Below are 6,042 nucleotides of genomic sequence, written 5' to 3'. Positions count from 1 at the left end.
ATGATGCTGTCCTCTGCGCTGTGTCTCACGCTTTGCAGTGTTTCTGTCTTAACAGAGTGAGCTGGGTGAGGTGAATATCTAATAATTCCCTTAGTTCATCTAATTTAGTGCATGCAATTTTAATTAATTTTTTTTGGAATTATGTTGAAAGTGTTTAAATGTGAAATTGGTTGGAACACAGCAGAATATTCCCCTTTGTAGTAAAACCTTTGCACTAATATGGGGCGGCCGTGGTGCAGCGGTAGGGCGGTCGACCCATGATCGTAAGATTGCAGGTATGATTCCCGCCTTGCATGCCCATATGTCGCAGTGTCCTTGGGCAAGACCCTGAACCCCACCTTGTCTCTGGTGGGAGGTTGGCGCCAGTGTTCGGCAGCGGAGCCGCCATCAGTGTGTGTATGTGTGTGTGCATGGGTGAATGGGACTGTGACTATAAAGCGCTTTGGGCCTTCGAAAGAAGGTAGAAAGCGCTATATAAGTATACACCATTTCCCATTTAATCACAATGAGCATAAAGAGCAATTTGCTATTTTTTCTTTTACTTGTGTTAGCTTACAAAAATAGTTTAACATCTGTCATGCAAACTTACCTGACACTACTACTGAAATAAAATGTGTTCATATGTATGGAGTCCTATACTGTTCAAAATTAAATAAATAAATATTTGATTAAATAAATAAATGTGACCTCATGCAAATACACAACCAACCAATAAATCTCTCATAAATATATAAAAAGACCATGAAATGGTGAAAAACCCGCCCACTGATTTTAAATTAGCCATTATATTATTCAATATATTTCATTTTGCTTTAAAAACCTGTTCATTATTTTAAAACAGCATTTTAAAATATTCATTTTTGATCATGTGGAATATTATTATAATTCTACGTCTTTTTTCAGAACCTTGGATTTCAAAAACAATATTTTCCAAAGTAGCTTTGTTTTTATTTCATGTTGCTGTTTTTCACAATGGTTTATTTATTTCATGAAGAGCTTTTTCAGGAGACTGGGTCTGTCTGTCAATAAAACCAGACAAGGCGGAGACACTTTTGTGATTGGCTACTCCTTTACTCAGACATGAGCAGCAGCACCCTGACTACATCGATCGAAGATGCTTCAGTGAACGTGACGGCGCGATGCCCACTCCTCAACACTAGGGGGAGTATGCACCTCAACACATCCACAGTGTTACACGAAATTGGGCAGTTTTGGTTCTAAATTTGCGGATAAAAGTGGCTTTGGGCGAGTGTGCGTAATTCAGGTGATTTTGTGGTCGGTTCTGCAATTTTCATCTTCTCATGAACATCTAGTAGTGGTCTAAGTTAGGCTGAGTGGCTGTTGGACTTTCACAAAACTTCTGTGAACTGGAGTTCAATAAACGCACCATGTCGCGTGTGGGAGGAGCTAGCAGCTAATGCTTTTGCCTGATAGCCACATGGAGCGATTGCCTGTGTTTATCTCACTTACAATGCACATGGAGAATGTTAAGAGATCAGGTTTATTTATTTGGAATAGTTCCACAACAATGTTTCCATGTTTGAGTTCATGAGATCATCCCAGAGAGTCTTCAGCTCCTGCAGTCAAACTTGTAAATCAGAGCGCCCAGCGCAAAAAGTGTGTGTGTGTGTGTGTGTGTGTGAGCGCAAGTTAAGTTAAGGGTCTGTTCAGTTCGCCGGAAAAGTAATAATAAAAAAGTATATCCAAAGTATAGAGACTGAATCTTTTAATAACCAGCTCTGAGAGGTCTGAACGGGGAAGTGATCCCAAATCAAACCCCGGATCTCCGCCGCGTTTTACAACCAGAAAGAGAAACTTTCGCAGGAAAGGTTCAACATTTTCCCCAAGAGGGGAAAAAAAAAACAGAGGACCTGATTTATAATCACTGTCTCAATGAAAAAAGAAAAAATATCATAAGGTTCAGGAGGCCCGAGCGGGCTTGTTCCCCTATCCACTGCTGTCTGGTCCGACTGTCTGTCGGTCCGCCAGCTCGCCTCCTGCGAGCCGACATAAGGCACGATGACGTCCGACTGGATCTGTGAGCTCAGACAGCAGAGCTGTTAGCTGCAGAGCAAAGGAGAGCTGAGTGAATTGCGTAAGATTCAAGAGTGTTTCACGGGGAATTCGAGACGTGGACGACCGGAGCTCCTTTGGTCCACACAAACCCTCAAACTACAAAAACAGAGTGGTCCATGTTTGCATCTTCTGCAGCAGACAGATTGTTTGTCTATATTTGATCTCTAATGTCAGCAAAGCCGTGCAGATATCACTGAAACATGTCATCTCTCTGACTGGAACACCGCTGAGCGGGTATCGAGGAATAAGAGTCGATTTCCATGGATCAGCCAATGAGCGTTTAGATCCCGCCCACTTTCACTGATTGACAGATAGACACATTCTGCTGAAAAAGCTCTTCATGAAATAAATACGCCATGGTGAAAAACTGTAACATGAAATAAAACAAAGCTACTTTGGAAAATATTGATTTTGAAATCTAAGGTTCTGAAAAAAGAAGTAGATTTATAATAATATTCCACATGATTAAAAATGAATATTTTAAAATGCTGTTTTAAAATAATAAACAGGTTTTTAAAGCAAAATGAAATATATTGAATGATATAATGGCTAATTTAAAATCAGTGTGCAGGTTTTTCACCTTTTCATGATCTTTTTATATATTTATGAGAGATTTATTGGTTGATTGTGTATTTGCATGAGGTCACATTTATTTATTTAATCAAATATTTATTTATTTAATTATGAACAGTATAGGACTCCATACATATGCTGGATTGGTTTGGTCTAGTTTTTATTGAAAATTTTAATATCTAAATAAAATGACTTTTATATTGGAGTAGAAACCTGCCTTATTACAAAAACCTATTTTGACTTTTGAAAAGTAAAAAAAAATAGATTTAAAGTTTTAATTTTTCTCAAAGGGCAAGCAGGGTGGTTTAAGGATTTCAAAGTGGTAAGCAGGCGTTGCTGATTGGACGGTTGCCGCGTTTTGAATCTGCCGCTCATTTCCTGATACGGATTCAGTCAGTCGTCCTAGTCCGTCAACGCAAGGAGATTCTGCACTTCTGTCGCACCGTTCATCCAGGCCATTTATTGATATCAAGGTAAGATACCTTTTTGGTTTTGTGTTTCGCTTACAGCTCTAACTGGCAATGATAAATGTGGTTCATAAAAGCATGCGCAGCTCGGGAGTGTTGTTCTGTTCTGCAGTTGAATCCATCCACGTTACAGCGGCTTTTGCATTTGAAAGAAGCCGGTGTCACAAACGGGCAGACAACTAGTTTCCACGTGCAGCAGGTTTATTTGCAGACATGATGACAAGTAGTGGTGGGTCGCGTCACCGATCATCCAGCCAGTGTGTGTCGGCGTTTCACCGAGGCGTCAAACAAGGAAGCGCATCCTAGTAACAGAGTTGCCAGATTCGGCGGGTTTCCGTCCAATTTAGTGGTTTCCATTTGGATCTTGCGGGGATAACTTGTTTTGGTCAGATATAATTTGGCCAGGTTTTGTGTGAAATGTTTTTTAGTTCGTTTTATTATGAGTCTTAATGATCTTATTTTGAAAAATGACCGGAATTTCTCGGTAAAAATGAATGAAAACTAATCAGTCCAGCGGCGAGTTTAGATCCATAAAATGCAAAATCTTTTTTGTTTTAGCTTTCAGTGTATTATAATGTTGATTCCTCACAAAAAGACACCTAAGCGGTATTTCGACCCATTCAAGCATTTGAGTATTCCGCTAAAATCGAGCGGGTTCTCATGAGGTGACGTGAAGAACACTTTGAGAACTGTCCCGTTCATGAAGAGTCTGCGCTGCCGGCCCCGCCCACAGACACACACCCACTTTCTCCGCAGAGCAAGAATGTTTGTCAAAAGCGCTTTATTTTATATTCACAATATGCACATCCACCTTTGCAGAAGTTTGAATGTTTTTTTGTTTTCCTGGGAGAAACGCAGACACGCTGCTGAGGCCGGCTCCATCTGCAGAGATTGACGTCACACACACAGAGCGAAAGCCGGTGACTCAGAGGATGAGTCCTGTTATTTCCAGTTTGGAAAGAAACTCAGGATAATAACCGATATTTAATTTTAAAAATCCTTTTGTGTGTGTGCCAAAGGTAATACTATCATATATATTGAAGGAAATTATATTTTTGGTCCTCACTTTAGAAGGGTTTCTCTGTCTTATTTTATTACGTTTTCTGTTTTACATATATCACCTTTAGTTTATTCCATAGCTAAAGTGTGTGTTTTAACTGAACTCCGTGCATCCTGACCTCACATTCCTGAGATGTGACCTATGGACAGCAGCTGTCACTCATTCCCCTACAGAGGAGGGGGATGCTGACCTCTCGGGCACTGGCCAGCAGAAATGGAGCCAGCACTCTAATCTAAACCACCTGAAGAATAGAGTATGTCTGTGAGAACCGCTCTGGATGTCCAGTTCTCAAGAAGAACAAAAGACTGAACTTTGAAACCCGAATTGTCTTTAAAAGTCTGAGCAGAGCATCATTTTATTGTCTTCTTCTCTCTTGTGGCATTTCATGTAAAACGCCTGTAACTTCTTGCGTTTTGAAGGCCTTCTAAAATGAGGACCCAGATCTGTTTTAATTCTGTCTTAGAACTTTTGTTAGGGAATAAACCTTCTGTGACTTTATCCGGCTGAATCTTGGTCTTATATCTCTCCCGACTAATAGAACATGCGTGGAAAAATCTCAGAGCGAAAGATCTTTTCCTACAATATGGATGTTGCTAACTATTAAGGGATTAAAAATAATAGGCCCATTATTGAGTTCCTGGAAGTATTTAATAGTTTTAATTATGCTTAATATATATATATATATATATATATATATATATATATATATATATATATATATATATATATATATATATTATCCTAGAGTTACTTGAATACTTGCTTCAGGGAATGGTTATTTCAGAGTTTAGTTATTTTGTCCCTTGTGTCGGTCAGGTCACCTGTAGCTTCACTCAAGTTGTCGTGACAGACTCGCCGATATAGATTTCATGTCAGCAGTTGTAAGTTTATACTTAAAGTTTATTTTATTATTTATATATGTAATTAAGATGTTAACGTTTAACTACATCTTTCTATCTTGTGATATTTTCTCTATTTAAAAAGGTTGCTGTGGTTGGAGTAATTGGGGACTCTTGGATGATGCAACCAGACGAATGATGGGCTTCCTCATGTCCAATGAGTTGGCTCTGCAATATAACCTGTTTGGACGTCATGGAGAGAATAAGTTCTGCTAGCTGCGTCTTTTTGATGTCTTCTATGGTAATTAGAGTTGAATTTATTAATCTATATTCATCACTGACAAATGATTTAGTAAATTTAATCCCAGGCTAAAATGAATACTTTGTTTTTTGTGATTTCTTTTTAGGGGCAGTGAAGAAAAATGCCATCACCCAACCAGTCCCACTAAAGGAAGAGGAGAAAGGCTTCTCCAAATGGTTTGTTGGAGCTCGTGACAGGGGAGGAAACCGAGCTATAAGGACTCAAAGAGAGCTTGAATAACAAGCCGATGGAGCTTCTACTCAGGAACCGTCAAGGATGCCATGAGTATTTTGTTTTACTGGATTTATTTATTTTTTCGTCACATAATCGGCACACATTAAGGTTGTTGATATTGTACTGTACCAAGTGAAGTTGTTCTTTATTTTATTAAGTAACTGTAGCATGTTAGATCCTGTGTGTTATCTGTTAAACCTTTGGGTGACCTTGCCATGGTCTTGTATCTCGTTTTCATAATGCAGGATCAGGATAATTTATTTTCTTTTATTAAATTGAAACATTTTAAAAGCATTTTGTTGACGTCATTTGGAAAATTATGTTATGAAACAGTGGGATTTTACAGAATCTTCTCATTTGGGTTTTAGGGAAGCTAGATGGAAAAGAAGACCCTATAATGGTTCACTGGTATATAGCACTGTAGGAAAACACAGGTGGGACCTCCATGGGAACACTGCACAAACCCACTCATGGCCCATATGGTGGCTTATT

The 6,042-nt window shown here is 39.0% G+C and overlaps 1 long non-coding RNA gene across 2 annotated transcripts; it reads left to right on the top strand.

The window, feature by feature from the left end:
* The first annotated feature begins 4,932 nt into the window (after window positions 1-4,932).
* On the top strand, window positions 4,933-5,828 carry LOC111946876. 2 transcript variants are annotated; one of them, XR_002872691.1, is made up of 3 exons: window positions 4,933-5,057; window positions 5,161-5,316; window positions 5,423-5,828. It is a non-coding gene; the product is annotated as an uncharacterized LOC111946876 (long non-coding RNA). The 2 variants fall into 2 exon arrangements; XR_002872690.1 differs by having other exon boundaries at window positions 5,161-5,828.
* The last annotated feature ends 214 nt before the right edge of the window (window positions 5,829-6,042 follow it).

This window comes from Oryzias latipes, chromosome 22 (genome assembly GCF_002234675.1).
Source record: "Oryzias latipes chromosome 22, ASM223467v1".
Taxonomy (NCBI): Eukaryota; Metazoa; Chordata; class Actinopteri; order Beloniformes; family Adrianichthyidae; genus Oryzias; species Oryzias latipes.
Note: the sequence above shows the minus strand (reverse complement) of the source record. Positions and strands in the feature narration are given on the sequence as shown.